The sequence below is a fragment of the Lonchura striata genome, chromosome 13 (genome assembly GCF_050655825.1).
Source record: "Lonchura striata isolate lonStrDom1 chromosome 13, ASM5065582v1, whole genome shotgun sequence".
NCBI classification, from domain to species: domain Eukaryota; kingdom Metazoa; phylum Chordata; class Aves; order Passeriformes; family Estrildidae; genus Lonchura; species Lonchura striata.
Genome location: NC_140715.1, coordinates 8,762,302 through 8,787,101, shown reverse-complemented (window position 1 = coordinate 8,787,101; position 24,800 = coordinate 8,762,302). Strand labels below are relative to the sequence as shown.

The 24,800-nt window shown below is 36.7% G+C and overlaps 1 long non-coding RNA gene across 1 annotated transcript in view; it reads right to left on the bottom strand.

Moving 5' to 3' along the window:
- The window catches only part of LOC146766164 (uncharacterized), a 34,774-nt gene extending 12,432 nt beyond the window's left edge, over window positions 1-22,342 (bottom strand). The window contains exon 1 of the long non-coding RNA XR_014958289.1: window positions 19,190-22,342. This is a non-coding gene — a long non-coding RNA (uncharacterized LOC146766164). The remainder of the gene's footprint in view (window positions 1-19,189) is intronic.
- Window positions 22,343-24,800: the final 2,458 nt, after the last annotated feature.

Sequence of the window (24,800 nt, the reverse complement as noted above, 5' to 3'; positions counted from 1 at the left end):
ATTCATAACTTAATACATTAAAAATTGAATTTTTAAATTTTGAGAAATTCAATTTATTTGTAAATGTTTTTAAATTAAGTCATTGGACAATGCATTTTCAATTATTATTAAAAAAAACAGTGGAAAATTTTTAATTTATTTATTCTATAATTTATATTATCTATGAGTCTCAAATTTAAATAAAAGTAGTTCATCAAATATATACTGGTCTGCTCAAGTTCAAAAAAGCCTGTGCATGATTCACACTATGAAGAATACTTTCTTTTCTCTAGTGTCAGTACTAACACATATTATACAAGTTGGTACAATGTCCTTTACTAAAATCAGTTTAAGGCAACCATTGGTCCATTGCATACAACTGTACAAAGCAACTGCGGTGATTTTATTTCCTTAGATCTTTTTAAGGATCCACTTCTAATTGGAACCAATTGTTGTTTACAAAGGGTGGCATGATTACAAACTTGTTCTCTAAATACAAAATATGGAGGACTGAAATAGGTAGACCTCATGTCAATGAAGGTCTAAAGAAGTATGGAATCTGACTACCTACTTCACTGCATCATCCAGAAGGAAAACTACTCCTGCATCCCAAAAGGAATAACACATCCTGAACTACAACAAAGAAAATTTAGTGTTTTCATAAAAGAGAACAATACTTTAAAACTTTCCTGTAGATATTAGATGCATGGGAAAAAAGTAGGAAATATTTGTCCCATATTAAGCAAGAATTACAGACAATGCAGAATGTAAAGGAAAAGGAGATTATTAAATATTAAGTAATATTTGGGGAAAACATATTTGGATTATTTCATTAGATGAAAAGGAAAATAAATAGGATAACCATTTTTAAGCAGAAAATATATTTTTACATAACAACTCATACAAAAAGATTTAGTTGGATTAAGTTTAGAAGCATAGTATCAGATCTTTCTATAAGTAAGATACTTGTATTCTTTTTTAAACTCTCTTTTTATAGCAAGTAATAAAAATATCTGGTACTCTTGTAACTGCCCTCATTTGTATATACTGAAGCACTTTAAAACAAAGATCTTGATCATTTTGGTTTTTGGACAAATGGAGAAGCTGAGGCAGAAGAGAAAGATTATTTTGTATCATAAAAACACGGTATTGATTCCCTCCAAATTCCTATCTAAACCAGCATATCCCATTGGGGAAAAAAAAAAAAAAAGACAGAAAAAAAGAACAGTTGATAGAAAGAGTTTAAGTGCCTGCTTCTTTGTTTTCCAATGATTTCAATGAAACTTGAAGGCTGCTGAATGAGACAAAAGCAGAAGTTAGGTTCTCTGAATTCAGGTCCAGCCTATTAAGACAACAGTTTATAAAGGAAGGATCCAAAAAAGATTTGTCCCAGCTCAGGAAGAAACAACCTTTAAAAAGGCATACATGGACTCTTTCTTGAAGAAGAATAGCCATAGTCTAAGGTATTACACTATTAATATGTTTTGACAATGGTATAGAAGAAATATGTATAAAAGCTTTTTTTTTTTAATAGGCCTCTTGCATGTTTGGATTTTACCATTTATTTCTATTCAGTGTTAGTAATAGGTTTGAATTTTAATTACACAAGTTACTACATAAACTTCAAGATTTTTGACTTTGAAAATGTATGATTTTTTTGTCCATGTCTCAACAAAGTCTAAGAGCAGCTGCCCACTGTAAGTTCAGACTGAGTGATAAATGTAGGAGGATATGGAAAAGTTCAGTTTTTAGAAAGATGATAAAATTCGACATGAAGAATAAGAAATAGATAGATTTTAAAGAAATACATTATTTCCTCTTGCAGACAGAACACTTTTCAGTTTAGTTAATAGAATGAGCTAGACATCTTAGTTTAGTTAATAGAGTGAGCCAGACATTTCTCAAAGGCATTCTATAACTTTTAAAAAGCCATAGTTCAACTCAGGATTCCTTCTGACCCATAGGATATTTGCAATGAATACCAAAAACTTGTCACCAAAATTCAGAAAAAAATGTAAACCAAAGCAAGGTTTTGTTTTCTTTTTATGCAGAAACACCTGTAATAGCCAAATTCAAAGAGCAGCCATGGAAGGTGCTCACCAAGTCCCACTGCTCCTTGGGGCCTGGTGTGATCCTGGCAGTGGCACTGCTGGGGATGTCCTGGGTGACACTTGGTTGGGGATTTGAGAACTTTCAAGTTGTTCCTTCCTGCCATGTCCCCAGGGTGCTTCAGCTGAATCATCAGAAGCAGGTCTGGGCTGAAGCTGATTAGGTATCAGTGCATTCCTGAACTAATCAGTCCTGAGCCCCTGATGGAGTCCCTGGCACAGGCACAGCCCTCCACCAGTGCATTTGGAGCAGCTGATTTCACTGAGTGGATAATAGAATGAGTCCCCAAACAAAACTCATTTTTGGAAAAGCAACATATACAGTTTATGGCATCCAATCATGGAAGTGAAACTATAAAAGTGGAACAATGTGACTCAGGTGACCCATTACAACAGCTTGAGTATAAAGTAACACACAATAAATATGCTGAATTTGTGAGTAACCCACTGGCTCAGTCCAGATTTTGCAGAATTTTTCATTGAGGAAATAAAAACAGTGAGAGAGCTTTTTATATACTGGGCAAATAAAGTAAGCCGAGCATTGCCTACTAAATTATTTATTTTGAATTATTTGGCTTCTTCAGCACTGAACACTTGGAAGCAAGGAAAGAATTCAGTCAGGGCTTGAAAGACAGAGGAAAAGAATATTCTGTATATGATAGGAAAAAAGTCAAACAATAAAACAATTAAAGTCCTAAGACAACATTCAAACCCTCTGTTTCCATTCATAAGAAGCCTTGAGATGGCCTCTAAGAAAAACCTTGATTTAAAACAGAGTATTTTAGTTCTATAACTCACGGTAAGAATCAGCAGCAACTGTCAAGTTCATGATGAGTTTTGTACCTTTGAGAGAACTGGTTAAAACTGAAGAGAGGAAATACACTCCTGGCCCATTTATTCCTGGTTAGTCTTTGGTTCCAAAATCTTTCTGACTTCTCAACACTGAAATTTTAAGTCACTCTGCTGTCTTTGGTCTCCATGCACTCCCTAAGTGAAAACAGTATTTATACAGCATATTAGATTCAGACTTAATATTCAAGGTTTATATTTCTGCCCCATTAATTCTGAGCTTGTGATCTTCAAAAGATTTTTCAAAGGACTTACAGTCTTCTGTCCTTCAAGACACACATAAGATGGGTGGATAAAATGCAGTTCCACAGATGGAGTCTGTAGAGTGGTTCTTACAATACCATCACTCTCAGCAGCATGGAAATAACTCATATATATTTGGAAATAACCAAAGAATGAACTCAAATATTGGATCAGTTGCATATTACTGTGGTATGTGGATAGCTCAAATTTAGCACCTTTTTCAATGTAAACCACTTTCCACAACAGTCCCTTTTATATTTTTTTTCATTACGTTATGTACCATTATAGAGAAACCTTTACAACAAATCTGTCCTTGAACATTATCATTTATTATAATTTATAAGAGTTACTGGTATTTTCGCATAGGTTTATTCTGAGAACAACTAAGTTTAAAACTTCAGACCCTAATCTTTTTGAGTTAAAAAAAAAAGTTTTGGAAAATATTTAAAGAACTTCTGAGCTGAAATGCAGTCACATGCTAATAAGTTTTCTCCAATCCAAACAATCCATATGCCTTTAAAAGTCCACACAGTCTGGGCTATGTGGAGAAAATGGCCTTGTCATTATTATTCTGTAGATGTTCTGCAGTTGTTATGAAATTCCTGAATAGTTCCCTTGGAGGACAAACCAGGCCCACAGTTCTGGAATAAGATTTTAGGAAAATAATTAGGGATTTAGAGATACTGATAAGGGAGGATTAAATTTTTGTTGCCAAGAAAACCCACTTGATAGAAACCTGGGCTTAAAGAAATGTCACACTATTTGCTCTCGTATCTCTACAGGGAAGGAGAATGAAGGATTTACCACTTCTTCCTACTCAAGGTGACTCCCAAAAGCCTCAGAGAAAATTTTCTCCCCTCTAACTTGTGGTGAAATGAAAGCATCCACCTCTCAAAACAGCCAATTATGAATGATCCAGAGGCACAGATTTATCTAGAATGGTTTATATTCAAAACCTAATACCAGACTTATTTCAGTCTAATTATTTTTAAAATAATGTTATTTGGGTATTTTTTCATTACTAGACTTTATACTATTAAATTACAAATGAACCAAACATAGAAGTTACTTTGGGACTCTAGGAATGGGATGGTGATTTCCATGCTATTCTATAATTTGCCCTAGCAAAAGCTGTAGGGTACAACTGCAACACTAGTCTTTGAGCTGCCTATTTTCTGCTACAGGCAATTCTCAGAAAGAGAGATACAATCAGGAAATAAAAATAAACATGCAATCAAAAGGGTTGTTTATCCTATTGATTTTCTATTTAATCCCATAAAATGCCTCCCTTCCAACACTATCAACCTCTCAAAAGAAAGCTCAAAGTGATTTTATCTAATCTAAGGATACTTTGGCACAGTGCAGCAATAATTCCAAAGGTTAAAATTTGAGGAAATCTTAGTAATGTTGCTGACCATTAGAGCTGAAAGATTTAAAAAGCAAAAATCAACAAATCAAGAGTGCAAAAAATTGGCTCGGAGAAGACATCAGGGAAAGAAGAAACACTTGTAATTTTTTAAATGAGTGGAATCAGTTACAGAAGTTTAATAAGGTAACAGAGAAATTGTGTCATAGTTATGTATTGATTGCAAATAAAAGTTTTCAAATGAAGAGGTTATCTAACCTTCTTCAGCCTCCCATTTGGGAATTAAAGAACTTTCAAACATCTCCTCAGGAAAGAACTAGGATTTGGCAGTCATCTTCACTACAATACTGGGAAGTCAAGACATCTTCCAAGTTCTTCTCTTCATACTCTGTTCAACCTGTCAGTGATTCATACTTCAGGGGTGCAAATGGATGGTAACCACTGAATGCACAGCATAAAACATAGAAGGAAAAGAAAAATAAAAAAGCAATAAAGCAACTTGAAAAAAGGAGTCTTAAATAATTGCCTGGATCTCCAAGTTCACTGATGTTTGGAGAACATGTCTGATGTTTGACTCGAGCACAGTGAAAGCTTCTTGAGGAGGTACACTGGAATCCCTGACCTTATGGAGAACGTGACTTCCCATCTGAGCAGCTCTGGGAGGATGAGAGCAATGGCATGAACTGTTGTGCCAAAGGTGTTCCTACCTCAACTGAATTCTTCTTCTCTAGACTGAGACACTCAGTAGTTTATCAATACTTTAGCAGGATTTGAGGAAGCATGGACAAACACTTATTATAACAGCATTTGGAATCTGCAAATAATGGTAAAATTAGTGTACTACCACTGAAATAGGCATGAGCAAGGTGGGCGTTTTCTGGAAGGAGAAGTGTTATGTGTTAGATCCTCTAAGTTGGTAAACCTGGTAGAAAGTTGTACTTGTGTTCCTTTTATGATTTCAGGGAAGATAAGCAGTATTTTTAAGGCTCTTTGGAGTCAGACTTTGAAGAAGCGTTATGGGAGTCTAAACTGGGGGAGCAAGGCATGATAACCATTGTGTAAGGTACATCCAGTGTTTTATAAGGCACACAGACAGGCTGTGGATGCGATGCAAACTCCATGGCTTCAGGACAGGAACAACAAGCATAAGAGTTTAGTTAGAGAATTTACTTTCCTGAGAAGTTTTCTCTAATATTAGTCCCATAGGCAAGTATAACAAACTATTATCTGTAGGAGTTTTTGTCTTCTATTCAAACGGAAGTGTGTTAAATGGATATCTTAACTCTTGCTGCACAGGTTAAACGTCTGTAACTTTTACCTTACAAATTTAAAAAAGAAAAAGTATTTAGTTGGTCTGTATTTATCTAATAGTCAACAATGTAATCTCATGAAAATGCACTTACAATCTGCTGATATTATTGGCACATATCCATATACCAAATGAAATTGCCTAAGAAAAAAATAAGGTTGGACTTTTACCCAGAAGATGAGAAGGATCAAATTCAGTGGTAATCAATACCTTTGGGGATTTGATATCAGGGAAATTACAATGCTCTCCCGAGTGGAAATGTACTGAGAGCAACTTCCCTACTCTGCACAAATGAAATCTAAAATACATATGCTTTTGACATCTAAGCTTTTGAAGGTCAGATCCAAAATTAATCTTGAAGCAGTAAAAGAATAAATAAAAGGGAAAAAATCACTTTCGTTTCTCTTTTTGTGCAGTGAGATTGTTTTCAGCAGCAGTTCTCTGTCATGTCAGTGGGCACCAGCTGGTGTAACACAGCTCCAGAGCTCGCTCTCTGGTGAGGGTGGCAAAGTCTGTTCACACTGCAGGAATGCTACTGAAATACAGCACACCAGAAAAGATACATTGCATTCTGAGTTGTTCCTGCAAGTGGAATCTCAAAACAACATATTGGGCTGAAGATCTAAGACAGCCATTTAGTAACTGCTGCAGTACTGAGCAGTTCATGACTGGTTTTCTTCCTGTACTTTCGCAGTACATAAGGCATACTTTCTCAAGTGTGATGCAAATAAACACTTCATATTTTAAGAAACGGATATATTAAAAATTGGTATGGTTAGAGAACTAAATATTGTGCTTTTCTCAGTGTCCCTTACTATTTTTCTTACCCTATTTTTTTTTTCTTAAGCTCTTTTCCTGTTATCTCACAAAATACTGAACCAGGATAAAACGATTAAATTCCTGTAATTCCTGCATGCCATTACGCCTTCAATCAGTTCTCTGGATTTGCTCAGTCCATAGGATATCAGGCAGTTTTCCTCATAATTTCTCATTAACATAAAAAATGATCATAGCTCCTCAGGACTACAGAATTATCTTTTGCCCTTTTGCTTTTTCTGCTTCTTGATGGGTAAAATGTAAATTTCTTTTTCTGACTGACTGTCAGACAGCAATACAGTAGGCAATTGCAATGACTCAGCTGTGAAATATAACACGTTTCAACTTTAGGAGAGCTTCACAAGATTCTGTTCCTTAAAAAAACAAGGTAATTTATTCCTGGGCCATAAACAAAATTTTAATTTTCAGGAAGAAACAATACCTGCCTGGCATAGTAGATAATTAGTACACAGTTACCTAAGATGATATATGCCAAAATGTTTGACACAGCCAGCAGCTGAGGCAAGAGTCCTAAGATGAAAAAAGCAGCAGAATATTGAGATCATTAAAAAGTGCATGAAATGAAATTCCAAGCCAACAAGCACATGGTTTGAACTAATTGTACTTAAAGGAAACATCAGCCAGATCTTTACAATTCTATTGATTGAAAATCCTAAATTAAATGCTGCACGCAAATCTGCCTGGAAATGATTCGGACCTCTGCAAGTCTGTCAGATTCCTGCCAGCAGTACAGATGGAAAACTACATCATCCAATAGAGCTTTAACAACAAATGAAAAGACATCTATTTCAGAATAAGAGAGGACTGAGTCATTTACAATTAATCTGCTTTTGGGTATTTTTTGCCCTTAGGGCAGTTGTGGTGAATATGTGCTCAACAGTATTCCCTACAAAATCAGGTTTTATTTATACACAGAGCTGAATGCAGATGAGCTTCCCAGGCTAAAGAGAAAGCCAAGTTAGCAGCAGCAGCCAGTTCTGATCAATTACTTTTCTAGCATCACATGAAAATTGATGACTTTTTTAAAACAGTGTTATTTAAAGATTCTTATTTGCTGGAAATTTTCTGTAACATTAAGATCCACATCCGTAACTTTTATTTAATTATCTGGAAATTCTATGTGATCTGCATAAATGGGTTGTGCATTTTTTCTTCCCAGACTAGCTGTTTACCCATGGCATGTGTGGGAGGAACTCTGAATGTTGTTTTGGATGTGAACAGTAGAATACAAGCAAATTTTTCTTTTTAAAAAGCACCACTTATTTATGAACCTTGATATCAGTCAGTGTAGTTTTCAAAATTTTAATGATTTCAGTAGGAACTAACCATCAGTTCACAAAACAGATGGCAGTTTTACTGCCCACCAGATTTAAAAATACCCCAAGAGGATTTAAAACCCACAGCAAGTCTTCTGTAATTAATCCAGTAACTAAAGATTGTACTCTGACTGTTAATTAACAGCTTCACTTTGCATTAGCTGAGAAGGAGAGAGAAGGAAGAAAACATAAGTTAGTTGTTTCTTTTTTTCCCAGTTGTTAAGAAGGAATTTAGCATGAAGAGTCTTAAAAGAAACCTGTGGAGTTCTCTTCACCTTCTTACCCTACTAAGTATTTGTAATTATTAATGAGCTCTATAAATCCTCAGCATTACTTTCCACTGTGACTTTTGTGGGCATTAAGCAGAGATTTAGGTCTAACACAGACATATTAACCCAATCAGAAACTGTTTTACAAATTTAAAGGCAATTCCAAAAAATGTTTCCTCCAAAATGCAAAATGAAGACCTTTTTAATGATTATTATCTTGCCTTAACTGTATCTGCTCCTATTCATACAGAATAAATGAAATCAGTATTTGGCTCATTGCTTTATTCAATTGCAAATTGATTATTAAATATAAATAGCATGTTATTCTTCTTCATACTAGTGAACAGCTTCTGCAATAAATACTTTCTTAAAAATATTCTTAAAAGCAGATAAAAATTGCTCCTCTTCTCTGCTTAATTAATATCTAAGCATTTGTTAGAAAAGATATTGCCAGCTCTATGGTGTCCATCAATCTTTCAAAGATTTGAGGGAATTCAAGGGAAAAATCCATTGTTCTAATGATCAGCTTAGAGTTTCAGATCAGGCTTAATCGAGCAGCCTGAAGTCTTGAATATTATCTCTCTGCTACATTAGTTTTGTTGGTTTTTAGTCTAATGGAAAATGAATAGATCCAGGTAAATTAAAAAAAAAAAAAAGGAAACAAAAATAAGAAACTAAAAAAAAGGGGGTTTGTTCAGAATAGTGTATCTATAATAATTGAGTATAGTGCAGAATGCATTCCATGCTCAGGCTGTTGGCAGTGTGGGCAGAGAGCAGCCCCCTGAGAGGGTTCCCCACTGTAACCACAGGTAAGGAATGAAAGAACCAGAGTCTTCAGGAACAGTCAGAGCAGAAACACTTATGTGAGTCTTTTTTTTGGAACTCCAAATGCTTTCAAGACATTTAACTCTGGAAAATATGGTTCTTCATTTAGTTCTGATACCTCAAGAAACTACAGACTTCAGAGTTCAGTGAATAACCTACGTCCTTTGTCACACTCTAACACCTGGGTTGTTTTACCAGATTCTGGATGAACAGTCATTTGTAGCTGGATCAAATTCCATTAAATTTAACATAATGTATATATATATATCTTTGCCAAAAGAGATATAAAAATCACAACTGTAAAATCAAGGGTGTACAGTAAAAAGATTATTTCCACATCTGCAAACTGTACAGGAAAGAGTTCCTTGTTGTCAGTTGTACAGGGAGAGCATAAGCAAAATACCTTTAGGGCCTTTGCAATGTATTAAACTTGAAAAACCCCTCAACTTACACCTTACATAAATTCTTCATAGCCTAATGTCAGATTACTTAAACATAGATTTAAGATGTGTGAGATAGAGCTGAGCTGATAAGAAAACTCCCCAGAAGTACCCAAGAAGTGCCTATAAACTACTGAGACAGCCTAGAGAAATGGGTGCAGACAGTGGAGATTTTGGGCTGTACTCTGCTTTGCAACCAGACATAGATTTGAAGCCTATCTGTGTAGGTGGATATAATATTTACTGTAGTTGTCACAGATAAAGCCAGTGCTGTCAAATGATAGGACAAGCATGGGGTAACACTCTTGGATCCATGAAGGACTATATGAATACTAGGAAAATTAAATTTATCTACTGTTTAATATGAAAAGATACTGATAGCACAACACCCTATTTTATATTTACAATAAATTATAAGATAATTTTGTCTAAAATTTTTGTCTAAAATAGTTTTGTCAAAAATTGTGTTTTTCTAAGTTCTAAAATGAAATTTTTTTTTTACAATAATCCCAACCCAAACACCTAAGTACAAATATTTCTCCAAATTCTAAACTGTGTGGCATAACTGACTTTCTACCAATTTCTACATTCTTCCAATCTTTCAGAATGTATGGATCTGAAAGATTTGGAAAAATATACAAGCATGTGGGAGGCTACCTGAAAAGTTAATAACTTTCTATAAAACTTCACATATCACAGTTTACTCAGTGTGAAGGCAATCAGATGAGACCGGAAGGTACTTTAGGCAGCTGGCTCATCCACCCTTCTGCTGCAAAACTTGCTAACTCTAATTTTTTGCATCCCTCCAAGTTCTTCAACAGAAGAATTAATTTTAACATATGTAAGTTTCTTAATCCTAGTTTCCTTCCCTGAAGTATCACAATTGTCAAGAAAAAAAAAAAAAAAGATATTTTGCTCCTACATGGATAGCTTTAAATACTTGTCCAGGTTGGGAGTGTTCTGACTTCTTCACCCCTAAGGAGCTGCAAGATCAGAGAGGTTATGGCAAAACAGATTTATGTCTGAAAAACTGAGGTAAAATTTAGCATTTGATTAAAACACTCCAAGAATAAATCAGTATTGTAACTCAGGCAGTCACACCTTGAGAGGTAAAGCACCAAATGTGACCTTGGCCATTCCCCCTGAGACCTATCTGGGGAAAAAATTCCTCAAGGAAGGAAAGATAGGCTCCACAGATTTATGCAGCATTGTGAAATACAATCTTCATGTCTGATATCTTTTATAGCTCCTAGTGAAACTACAATGTGCTTTTGTTTTTCTAGACTAATTCCTAATCTTCTTCTGGAAAGCAAAGATAATCAATCTGCTTTTCTCATCCAGCAACAGGAGACAGTGCTCTTTAGTCACAGCATGTGTCTTCTCCAGAGACTTTGAGCTGTCTTAATTATCAGGGTCCACTGAAGTCAGTGAACTACGAAAATTTACATCAGTTGAATTTTGTTCATTTATTTTATATTATAATACAGCAGTGAAACAGAGATCAGCCTAGCTGTGATGGCTGGATAAGTAATGAGAAGGAAAGATGAGTTGAAAAAAAGAACATAGACTTGATGGACATGTTCTTGATTAAGAGCTCATTTACCAGATAAACAGAGGAACATGTGAAAGGGAACAATACGGCAGACAGAAGGGAGAGGATACAAACTTAATTTCCTTTGCACAGATAAACTCATCTATTTGTAAAAGTTTTAGCTAAGAATAACCATTTATATATTTAACCCCAGGATACCAACCCCACAAAGCCCAGCAATGCCCTTACTGCAGCATGTGCTCCTAAGAACTGTGTAACTCTACTATGAGGGCTTGAGAAAGTCACCAAAACTGGCATGAGCAGATAATTATCCAAGCCTGAGCAAGAACAGAATTCCTTGTGATGATTACCCAGTAGGAATGATAACCAGGGGCAATCATATGACAGACAGAACTGATCAGATCATTGAAGGCCTGCACAAAAGGAAAAAAAAAAAAAACCACTGCTGATTGAATAGCAGGAGCAGCACACAATAGAGATGATTAAACGGATGGTGGTAGACATGGGGCTGCAGGAATAGCAACTTACACATCAGAATCTTTGACGAGAAGAAGCTGTGAAAGTAAAAATAGATGCTAAAGAGCAGCTGATAAGAAATCAGAAAGAAAGGAATCTTGGATAAGTGGAGTGTGATCAAGGCAGACTGAAATTAAACATGAACAAAGCAAGAAAGGAGAAAGAGGGAGATATTCGGATATTTGGAACAGTCTCAAAGGATTAAATAGATGATAAATGAAATATATAATTACAAATCCAGAAGATCTGTGCAAAAAAAAGGAAAAAAAATTGATTCTACAGCTACTGACAATAGGATTACACTGTGGGAAGGATAACTCTGCAAGAACAGCTGATCAGACAGCTGGAACTTAGGAACAGGCGGCCATGCAGCTGTTTGCTTCGTAAGTGACTGGGAACCCAGCAAGTATAACTGTGGGGCAGCTGTGTGATAGACACCAAAACCAGGCAGCAAGAAATGATCTGAGGGCCCCAGGGCCAGGAAATACAAACAGAAAGGAGAAAATCATACACAGAATGGAAAAGAAAGCAATTTATTATAAAAACAACAAGACCTGACAACAGAAGTGGGGAGTAGGATCAGACAGAAGACCAGCTGACTGAACGGGGCTGGCATCAGTCAGCAAATGCAGCCCATTAGACAGGAAAAGGATCCAAAGCCAGGAACAGTTCTTTGGCAAGAAGCACAATAATCCAACAGAAGCAATATATCAGGCTTGACAAGATGAGTGGAGTCTCCTGCACTAAAAATGATCTGGAAAACTGTCATTAAGGAGCAGAGCAAGCCTGAGCCGTTAATGTCAAGCACATTAATAACTGGAACCTGTTGCACCTTCTCTGGTGTCATGGCACGTGGTCCCTGCCTGGTGCAGGTTATTAGGTATGGGAAGGGGCCATACACCAGAATATGACAATTATAATCCTTCACCAAGGCAAGGTCTCTGTCACTTTCTCTTACTGCTGCTGTGAGCTTGACTGGTTAAAGAGGATTATGAGTAATGATTAAACCAGCAGCCTCTTTTTCTCTGTATGAAGCATCAGAAAGCATCTTTGAACCTTCTTCCTGCAGCTGGAAAAGTTCTATCTTAAGATGCAGCACAAAACCTTCAGTAAAATATTAGCAAGGCATTGAGGGAAGTGAGATTATAGGTCATTGTCTTTAGATATCATCTGGCCTAATACACTAGCACAGCATGTGACATTGAAAAAGAAATAGCATCAATACATCATTGATCCCTTAAGCATCTATGCCTGCTATTAATTTCATCTTTCATTGGCTTATTCTTCCTGTACTCTTGCCAATTTGTGATGACTGTTTCTGTTTCTATAAATCACTGGAATGCCTGGAAACATAATAAAAATCATAGAGAAGTGAAATTACATTTTTCATTCTCTCCTCTATTCTCTCCTCTTCCCCTGCAAAACCCATAGTTATACCTGTATGGAGGATTTCTCAAAAATTTTTATTTAATCTTTGAAGGCCTGCATTATCACCAGTCTAAACCTTCAAGATAGTGGTTAGCAAAATTTATAGACCAGTTTTTTTTTTTACTAAAAGCTGGTGTTGCTAGTACTATTGCCCAGTTCAGCATTGTTTATCTACTGCAGACAGGAACAGCAAGATGTTAAAACCCACACTGATCATATACTACCCCTATTGACCTCTGTCAGTGCTGGAGCTGCTCATGACAATTTTCTTTGCAGTGAATCTGATTAATTTCTTGATCATTCCTCAGTGAAATGAAATCACATTAAATAACAACACATCTGTTCACAAAATCTTATCACTGATTTCCTCTGCTCTTGTTTTGCTCTCCCATGTATTTATTCTTTGAATTGTTCCTTCCATCCCCCTCTTCCAAAAATCTCCTACATGAGATCTGCAGATAAAACCTCATGGGATCAATGGCATTAAACTTTTCATGAGGTTTCTCAGCCCTCTGACTCTTCATGCTCCTAGCAATTGAAGCATTAATTTGCAGAGCAAACCAAGAGTCTTTCTATGTGTATATGCATATTGTGAAGTCAGAGATAACCCAATCTCTTATTTAGGTCTTGACACTCTGTCATCAGGTGTTCTCACCTGAGACCTCTAATCTTAACATAATTCTGCTGTTAACCTGTGCCACTGGATGCTGCCTGAGGTTTTAGGCAAAAGCCCAGGACCAGCTTTGAGCCATACTGACAACCTGAGCACTCCCAGATGACTCAGGAATAAGTAACAGAGGCAGTGGTAGCTCTCAAATGTCTTCCCATCTCTGCCTCTGTGTAATATGCATGTTTGGTCTCTGCCCTCTGCAGTTCTGCACTGAAATAATTTGAGGTTTTTCTACACTAACCCATCTTACTTCTACCTCGATTGCATATCTCACCCCCTTCCTCCCCACCCAGAAATTCCTGAAGTGTCCTGACCCTGTAATCTGTTGCCTGGCTTTGTGTGGGGACCAAGACCCATCCGTGAGCACTCCTGGAACTGGGAGAGATAAATCCTTACAGGCTGGGATAGCAATGGCTCCTCGTCTCACCTACACAGCTCTGTGGGGCATGAGCTCCTGGGATGTGCAGTGCAGAGCTTCTTTGTCTGAAAGAAACCTTGGATCAGATGTGTGGGAGGAATGTAAGCTGGTGTTCCTTTAGCCAGAGCTGTGTCTGCCAAGTTCCAAGTCAGCAGCTGCAGCCTGTTATCACTTGTGCAGCCTCATTCACAGGCCACCCTGGCCACATGCTCTGCAGTGCTGGATCTGGAGCAGGAAGCAGTTCTGGTACAGCTCCATGGATGTGAGAAAGCACTGCTGAGTGTGTGACAGGAGTTGGTGTATGGGGTCTGATTTGAGAGACTTGCTGCCACGCTTTTAAGGCCAGCCCTGCAGTGTACAGCTATCCTAGGAGTATGGAAGTACTGTAAGAAGAAATTAAGCTCATGGAATGTACTGGAAATTTGTGCCATAAAATCAATTTATTCTGTCATAATACTGCAAAAAAGTAGGTGCCTAAATCCATCAGCTCTGTGTTCTTCTTAACCTGTATGTCAGTATATTCTCTGCTGCTTATTATGTCTGAAGTAAATTAATGATAACAGCAGCATCCTGGATATAGGCTATTCCTGGAAGGGAAGATGTGAGTCTGTATTCTATATAGATAATAGATGTGGATACCAGTATTTCCTCCTGATAAATGCTATGGGGAGTAGGAGCATCTCTGCAAAACTCCTTTTTCAAGCCTCACTTAAAAGGCAACAGTGGATTTTGTTTTATTTTGATAAAGGTTGAGGTTAATTGAAAGAGGATTGCAACACCTGTCATTTCCAAGGTCATTTCACAGTCTTTCCCCAGTTACTCTCACCAGCCCCAAAAGATCAGAATGACAGAGCAGCCAAAACAAAAAAGTCACTTTTCCCTGCAGCTCAGGGTAAAATGCATGACAGGGTGAGGGCTGGATTTGAGCTGTACCTTTGAACTCAGCCTTTCCCTGCAGCTGGGATGGAACTGGGGAGCCAGAGCCTTGCTGGGGAGTTAACAAGGCCTCCTGCTTGAAACAAGCTCCTTAAACACGTTCAGCTTCTCTCCATGCTGGTTTTAGGCACTGCCCCAATCTCCGTGCTGGGGCTGAGCAGTCAGGGGCACAGTGGCATTTCCCACCCTGCGTGTTGGAAGCAGGAACGTGCCCAGCACGGCCGGGATTCAGCCCCACCAGAGCTCACCCCAGCGCCAGGACCCCTGTGCAAGCTGAGCCTCAGTTTCTCTTCTAACACAGCTCTCCTGTGAGCAAGTGGCCCTATTTGTGTAGGTAGTTTACTTCTTACACATCTTAGCATGCAATTGATCTGATTACTGATAGGTCTAAATATGTGAACAAACTGTGTAGGAAAATAGAATAACTTTTAAAAGAACATTTTAAAAAGAAAACAAACAAACAAAATGTGTTGGGACTGGAGGGAATATATTACCTGCAAAATTTCCCTTCAAAAATTCCACAAGAATCTGGGAACTTAGCAAGGACCAATCCCCTTCATTTATGAAGAAGGCAAAATCTTAAATACTTTTTAATTATACTGCCGTTATTGCAGTCTTCACTTTGTCTTTAACAAATAAACTAATGAGTGCAAATAAAGAAGAAAGCTATTTTCTGCTAAAAAAGGAGATTTGGGGTTCCAAGTTAATGGGTAATTGTAAACAGCAGCTACCTAGATATAATTTTTTATGGCATGAATAGAACCATCAGCAGAGTGAAATTAGAAGAAGAAAGAATATTTACTTCAGCTACTTTGTAGTTATTTTAATAAAAAAATCCTTTTGCAGTGTGCAGCTACAAAGCAGCTATTTAATGAATCAAAGTATAATTTTCTACAGTTTTTGGAAAAAGGGGAGAAAAGTAACAGCAACAATAATAGAATGAGATATGTTATATATTTCAGGAAGACTCAACCTCTCAAAGGAGAAAATGTTTGTGTCAGAAAAGGTCTCCATTCCACAGGAAAAGGAAAGATGCTTTGGAATAATCTAGATCATTCTATTTTCTTAAAAAAAAAAATTTAAAACCAAACAAACAAACAACCAGCTTCTGTGTTCTGCCTTTTATTTGTTTTGAGGGATACTTTGATTGCTCACAACATTCTAATCTTTGAAATAAATGGCATTATTCACATTTGGGGAACTTACCCTCACTCTCAGCTAAGGTCAGTCCTATTGGAACAAACTCAAATCCTCCTTCTCTACACCTGATTTGCTTTGATAGAGCCACCTTTTAATAGTTCCTTTCCTCCCCCCTGCCCCCCCATCTGTGTCATAGCTCTGTATTTTCCAACAGCTATATGCAGGTAAAATAACTGCATAAGGTTTCTCCTTACTAAGCAGCAAAAAAACTCCATCATCTTCCTGTAGTTAATAAATTCTGAAGTTATATAAAATTAAGCTCAGCCTCAGTAACAGTAGATTTACATTGGTGTACAACCAGTTCTAAGATTTTCACAATTCTGAAATTTTGCCAGGTTCAAGCTATTGATTTTGTCCTTCTTGGTACAATAACTATGTTAAGGAAGAGCAAATACTTTGAAAATATGTCAGCAATCACGTAATACAGAAATGGAAAATATTGTTTTCCACAGCAGCCCTTTTTTCTTGGGCAGAACTTTTTAGGATGATTTCTAGACACTTTCTTAGTATATACTCATGTCATTTGTATTAATATATTGTGTTCCATATGTCCATAGTATTCCTGTGATAAACAGAAGTGTCTTTCAAGAAGACATTCACTCCATTCATGTGAATTTATTATTTCTGTATCAGTAGTTGAAACTGCTATAAATATCAGTTTGACCTCTGAGGAATTATAAATTGTTGCTGAAATATATTTATGAAATTTTTAGATATATCCTGCATATGAAAAAATATATTATGGAAGAAATTTATTACTGCTTACACCCATGACATTCAAAGTAATTGTATTTACCTTAGTATTTAGCGACATTTTTACATTTACCTTAAAAACTGAAAAAACCTTAGCCCAAAAAAGAAGTTGTATCTGTCTCTAATGCAGACATTACTATATTACCTGTGCATGGCAGATCAGCATATGCAAATTTATCAGATATGTTAATAACTCATACCTTAGCTGATAGAAGATTTGGAATATTACAATATAGATGAGGCTTGCCCACAACACTTACAGAAAAGGACAAAGAAACTCATCTTCAGGATGTTGTATGCCCTCATTATACTCGTTAAAATAATAGTACTTATAATCTAAAATATTTTCCCTCTGAAAGGAAAAATTGTAATTAACTTACATCAAGCAAAATCTCTTTAAATTAATAACATGAAAAGAGAAATTAATTTGAAAGGAGAAAAGAAATCAAGAACAAACTTTATTAAATACACTAGAACCATTAATATTAATTTCATTGAAATGAATATAATTAGAAATGGTTAGCAAACAAGAAAGAAGAGATCTGTTCTCTCTGCACAATGGAGCAACTGTTCCATGATACTCTCTGTGAAACACAGATTCATATATTTCATTGCAAGTAGCATTCTGATACAGACTGCATTATAGGGTTTAGTTGTAAAATTGAAAGCTAGTAGTTCTTCGGTTAAGAGATTTAAAATCCAGCCTAAGTTCTAGCTCAAGAAAATGGCTTTATACAAGATGAAAGGAAATACGAGCAGCCATAATTAATGGCCCTCCATAAAGTGCTCTGCTTTATAGACTGCTCTGTGCTAGCCAGTCCCCTGGAGTAAATGCTGCCTAATTTCAGCAAGGCAGGAGCAAGCAGAAACTGAGCTCGGTGTCAATATTCAATCTTTGCTCCCAAACCAAACCTCTCTGGAATTAATCTGTAAGTGTGACTCAGGAACCTCTGCTGCCGTAAAAACAGAAGTTGCAGTCAGAAACTTCACCATCCTGGAGAGCAGAAAGACACAAATCAAGGTGGTCTGTGTTCCACCCAGTGACAACATCTCATGGCTGGTCTGACTGACAGAGCACTGGAGACTCCTGAGACTCCCTGGCCCAGGGAAGCAGGGCTGTCCCCTTCCTGCAGCACATGTCCCATGCATGTTCCTCTTGGTCTCTGGACAGAGTCAAATCCTCCCCGTGTGCTGCACTGGGTGCATTGGAGTTTCACTAGACAGTACTCCAGAAAATATATTGACAAAGACTAGGGATAGAAGGAGAAATCCTTCCTTACATAATATTCAAACCACCATTTGTCTGTACCTTCTCCATCTCAGAAGATTTTATGGCTGTCAAAGCTTGTTTAGCAAATGATGTTTTCTGACTAAGATGGAGTCCATCCTGCTTTGCCCCTCTCTTCTGCTCACACTTTCCATAGAGGTTAAGCAGACTAGTAGAAATGAAAATAATATAAATATATTATATTGTAAATGAAAATAATATAAATATAGCCTGTGTAAAGGCTGTCAATGTTTAACAGATCCCACAATTTTTCATAGCCTCGCCCTGGCCCCACTGCGGCTATATTCTTTACTGTCATTTTTGGAGACAACCATAAAAACACAACACTATCTGGACCAGCCACATATAAAGTGTTCTAAATTCTCTTTTGAAATATTCTCACAAAATAATACATACACTTAAACAATCTGGTGAATCTATGCTTTCCTAAAAAAAACATACAGGGATTAGTCTGGTGGTATTTAAAATTCTGCTATAGCTTCAAAATCAATCAATTATGAGGTTTCACAGAATTCTCCCTTTTTTTTTCCTAAATAAACAAATTATTAACCAAATTATGCTATTAGAGGCTATTTAAGTTTGTATAGCATGACTTGCATAGTATCTTTCATGTTAGTGTCAGAACTGACAAAGAAAGCAGGAATAGACAAGAATATTGTGCAATATTGCCAAACTACCACCACTACTGAAACCTTGACTTGTTAATTGCCATAATCTTGACAAGTTTTCTCTCACTCACATTCTTCTGCTTTCAAAAAAGAACACTTTCTAAAAAACCAAGTAAAATGAATTTTCTGAAATGTGGAGCATATTAAAGCAACTTTAGATACTTGAAGAGTCATGGACTTTCATTGCACTGCAGATATTTATGGTTAAAAAGTACTTACTGATAAACCACCTAAAATCCTTCACAGTATAAAGCTTCAAAGCAGTGTAAATTCTTCAGGCAGAATACCTATATATCAAATTTTTGTGTGACCTAGAGCCAAAACTTCAGCCAGCCCAACTCACAGTAGATTCATTATCTTTAATGCAATGCCACTGATCCACCCTTGGAGTACTGACCCATAATCTCTTAATACACCTCAGCTGATTAGTGCTGATTCTGCTTTCTATAACTATTTTCATGTATTATTCCACCTACTTTTCTGGAACTCACTTGCTCAAAAGTGAGAGAGATGCAAATCTGGGCTTTACTGCAGCCTAAGCACTTCAGCCTCCTTGCAGCATATACTGCAGCAGCTGTAAGAGAATCCTTGAAAGCACAGGGGCAAAAAACTCCAACCAAACTGAACAATGGCAGCAGCACAAAGAATAAAGAAATCCTAACACTGTACTGGTAAAGGAAAATCTACCAACAACATGCATTTATTCCAGCAGACCTGAATCTGCTTGTAAACTCACAATTGCCATCACTGTTTCTCAGCTGGGTGTGCCAGCTGTGAGAAAAACCCAGCACACAGCTGAGTGTGCACATCCACACTGGTACCTAGTGGGAAAACCCATGTACATCTCAGATCTAATTTATAACAGAAAATTATTATATTCATGTGGCACTGATTAGCCTATATTTCCCATCCAAGATCTGCCCCCCATTTCCTGCATGACCCAAGAGCCCAAAGGGGATGGTAGAAATTCCTCATATTGTTCTTACAAGATACTCTTGATCACAATACCTGCATGGAAAAATGTACACTCAATATCTGCCCATGAAAAAAGAAAGTAGAGTCCTAGCAAACTTGGATTTCAAAGGCATTAGATGTTCTCAGAAGCAAATTGGCTTTCTTGGCAGAATCCACAGCATGTGTAGATCCAGCTCCAAATTCTCTCAGCTTTATCCCATCAACGGCTGGATCACACATTCCATGAAAATTGAAGCATTCAGGAGTCATCTCAGAGTAAAAAGTGGAAAATAATCTTCTAAAGAAAGAAAATGTATTAACCTTCTTTGAACTCAAAAATAGCTGGGGAAATTTGATCAAAGTACTTCTAGAGCCTTGATATACAAATAAAAAATAACAACAAGAAGCAAGCAAAACAAAAAAAGGAGAACATTTAGGTGATAATACAGTTTGTGTTAACTAAAAATATGTAAAAAACAGAATTAAAAAAAATGTAAAAACCTACACACATAAAATCTTATAACATTAATCTGGAAAACAGTTGTAAGAAAACCTCTTTAACTTAGAAGTTCTAAATTATTATCTTAAGTAAACAAAATAAAGATGTATGTTGTTCTGAGTTCACTTATTCTCTTTATGGCATCGATGACATATGTGTTCAGCTTATTTGTGGAATAAAAGGCTCATTTTCTTCTCTTTTTGGCATTGTTGAGACAGGATAATTCATAAGAAATAATCTGTCTTCCTAAACACTTCATACATCAACTCCAAAATACACTGCATTGCAGAAAACAAATCTGTAGAAAAAAGTCTGCTAAATGTCTGTTATGCTAAGGAGTCAATGTTCAGTGATTTTTATGTCTTGGAAAATGCATAAACTGTCAGAAAATATATGCAAAATGCTCCGAGACCTCTCACGATGCAGCTGCTCTAGATAGCACAAAAACCCCTAATTGTGGGAGATGTAGAAATGGTACTTTTTCCTTTTAATTGCACATCATCAGTATAATCTCTTCCCTCTGCCTTTTTGAGTTGTTCACCAATAATAGTTTGTGGCAAAAGTGGCTGCTGTAAGTGGCACACAAACAGGGCAGGAGAAGCAAAACATATGCATGGAAATGTCACCATGCCAAGACGCAACAACTGCTGCTCAGTAAATAACGCACATTTACAGTATGCCAAATGTTTTACTAAACCAAAATGCTAAGTAGAAAGGATCTGTAAATCAGAGGCTGGGTCTAGGAACTTAGTCTCAACTAAATATCACAGACTACTCAGTAATAATAAAATGTTTTGATTCCTGAATCATTACCTGTCGGTGCAACGCAGCACGTGAAGTGCAGCTAAGCAGTCCTCCCTGATCTCAGCGAGGAGCCAGTGCTCCCATTCTCCACCATGGAGGAATCTTCTGGTGATTACTTCTTCTAATACAATTTCTGGCAGTCTGAGAATGTCTGAGTATTTGTGGACCAAAGTCTTGTCCACCAAATTTTGGTTGGTGCAGACAAAGACCATGCTAAAAGGTGTTAACCCATTTTGCAACAAGGTATGATTTATTTATTTTATATACAGACATAAAGCATTTAATATCTTAAAAAAAAAAAAGAACAATGTGATGTTTTTCTACCAGCCCACTAATTTGTAACATAAAGGTTGCTTAATTTCGCTGTTTACATACATAACTCCTTATTGAAGAGACCAAGCTGACTTGAATTTTAAGACATTAGAGTAGTACAGGGAAAAAACCAGCTAAAGAATATTTATAAAACATATAAATAGTCACCTGATCAACATGACATGAATGTCAGTATAGAGTACATAAGAGACTATCAAAACAATCTTTGCACCTTCCAAGATGATAGATATGGAATGTGGGATGGCTCAGAAGGCCACAAAATGTCAGATATAATGTTTATCCTGAAGAGAAAAATAGCAGGCTCCTCGACATTGGTCATCAGTTATCCCAGCTGCAATATCTGAAATGTGCTAACAAATATAACAATAACTTTTGAGACAAAGAGAAACAATGAAGGAATAAAAAATGCAGCTGACATGAATTTGACAAGTATAAACTATATGAAATAGATTTAATTGTGTCTAGGGTCACTGGTCTACTGAAAAAAGGCAAAGTTAGGGGTTTCATATATTCATGTGTAAATAAGCACAGTCTAATAAATATAATAAGGATATTAGTAAAAAAAAGGCTAGAAGAACTCAGTATAAAATGGATTGTGACCTGAATGCACCACTTTCACTCAGATCAGGGTTCAAAAGTGGGCATTCCTTTTGAGATGGCTTCTAGACCCATATTTTTATAACATTTTGGAGAGATTGCATAATATAATACAATATAAACAAAGCAATCACTCTGAATTTTCGTCAATGTTTTAAGTGTCACAAAATGTAGTTTTAAGACCACACAACTACTATGCCCAGAATATGCAGCAGAGAGGTTGGATGCATGTGTGACACATTTTGGGAATGGAGGCCAAAGGAAAACTCCCTGCAGGAAGTGTTTCCACCCTCACTGCAGAGCAGCAGTGCTGTGGCTGAGGCACGGAGCTGCCTCTGCAGGGAGCAGCAGTGTGAGAGTCTCTGAGGGACCTGTCCTTTTGTGCAGGAGTGAGGGCCAGAGGAAAAAGATGTGTGCCTATTATTAATGCTGTTCTACCAGCTGGTAGTCTTTTGGAAACCAGGAACATTTTATAAATAATAAATTCTTATTCTCACAGAAGTCTTTAGATGGGCAGAAGCCCAGACCTCTGCCGTCCACCGGGACTGTCACAACAAGCTTCAAAACGTCACTGACCCCCCATGAAACTAAAATTCAGGGTATAAGCATGGGGGGAAACAGAAATAGCAGGTCATATTATAAGTCATTCATAAGGAAATATTTTACACTAAGTAATTTGCAGATGCTGCAATGGAGAGGAATACAAAGTGATTTTTGATACAGTTAAAGAAACCCATGAGGATTTGTTTGATGTTCAGCAGACCCTACAGGTCTCCAAAGCAGCAGGCTACATGCAGTTAACATTTGAGATCGTCCACTAAGCAGGGGAAAACAATGAATAACACAAGTTAGGGAATGATTTGCTTCTGCAAATGAAGGTCATCCAGAATCTGAACATTCCCATACTGCAAGCTCATTTTATACTGTCAGGCCCCATGCTATCTCCCACAAATTAAATGTCATCATAAAGAAGAGCCATGCTACTCATTTTTCTAAGGATTTCCTTGAACTAAGTAAAACTTTTCTTACATTGGAGTAGATGTGTAATACCAATATAGAAATAAAGTACTGTGCTCCACTTAAGGAAATTTTAATGACATAAAATTTTTTTTGCATGGCAAAAAATTAATTAATACTCCTGAGTCACCAGAATAATTCTGTTGCCAGAATTTCTGCTGTTACTATTTTTCTAGCTCTTTTTCAGCACAAGTCCTTTTGCTTTGCAGAGTTATTGTCATTTTTTGTTACCAAAAGATCTTTTTGTCAACAAGGAACTGTAACTCTGCTAGGACAGTTTTCCAACATATCATGGACATAGGGGTAAACTATACCTAAGTGCAAAATTTGACTCCAGCATTTTAATAATCTCCCAGGACTGGTCATCTATTATAGCAGAAGGTGTTTCCATTATGTAGACATCAAATAGTTTAAAAGTGCAGGGTTCAAACCACTGCTTTAAATCAGGTGAAAGTTGAAGTTAAATTGTTTATGTAGCCAAGAAAGACACTGCTCAAGACATAGAAGAAATAAACATTGAGACATGGGCTAAGAGCTCCCCACATTGTAAAAGGGTGCTGAAAGCAGGAAGCAAACAGAAAACCAGAAATATTAAAGTGATATAATATTGAAAAATATCTGCCACTGCTTTCAGCTGTCTCCTGAACACCGCTCATTCTGAAGGCTGCCAGTGCAGAGGAATTTTACTGAGTCTGAGAGGGAGGGAAAGTGCAAAAACCAGAACTGCCACTATCCAATTTAAGGAAAAGAGCTATGTCTACAGAAAACTACATCGTCTACAGAAGACCTCAAGGATGAGGCTGCCTTTTTCTAAACAACTTCTTTTTTTGCGATTTTTTTCCCAGGAAGTGCTTTCTCTTTCTCATCCCTTTCTTTCTATAGTTTAAAGCTTCTTTCAAAACTATATCTAAAAGTTTGGGTGACCTCTGCTGCTGTCTCTTTATCTGCCTGCACAGAATCACTTTCATGAACGAGGTGCAGGATGTCCAAAAAACCTAACTGATGGATTCTTAAAAGCATACCCAGACTGCCAGTCCTCAGAAATTCCTTTTTAGCCCCATAACAAGATTACTATAAGCTTTGGTTTCTTAACACTAATGTTCAATGGGCAAAGAAGCCACATCTGCCTCTGAGCACACCAAGGTTTAAATCCAAGGTTTTTCACTTACATCGGCCAGACATTTGAAGAGGTGTAATATAAAAATATAGTTGTTCTATGGCTTAAAGATTAATGTTATAATACCTGGAAACCAACAATAAGAACAAGCGTTATTAAATTTTCACAATGTGTTAGAAAGTCTCCAGATCTTTTTTCAGTAAAATACATGAATCGTTTTCAAGAGTAAGTGCCAAGCATTGATTTCCAATATTAAAAGCAGATGACTTGCATTCATTGTACAGTTTAAACCATAAAATGTGTATTTTTTTATTCCAGTCTATTTCTATACATGCTGTTCTCAAGTAAGAACTGCACTACTGAAATAATTTTCAGAATTTGCAAATGAATAAATTACTTCCACATTTCAAAATATATAATAATAATAAAATCAAGCCAACCTAGTCAGACCCAAAATGGTACTGCAAATGAATATAAATAATCTCAACACATAGATCAAGATATGGCAG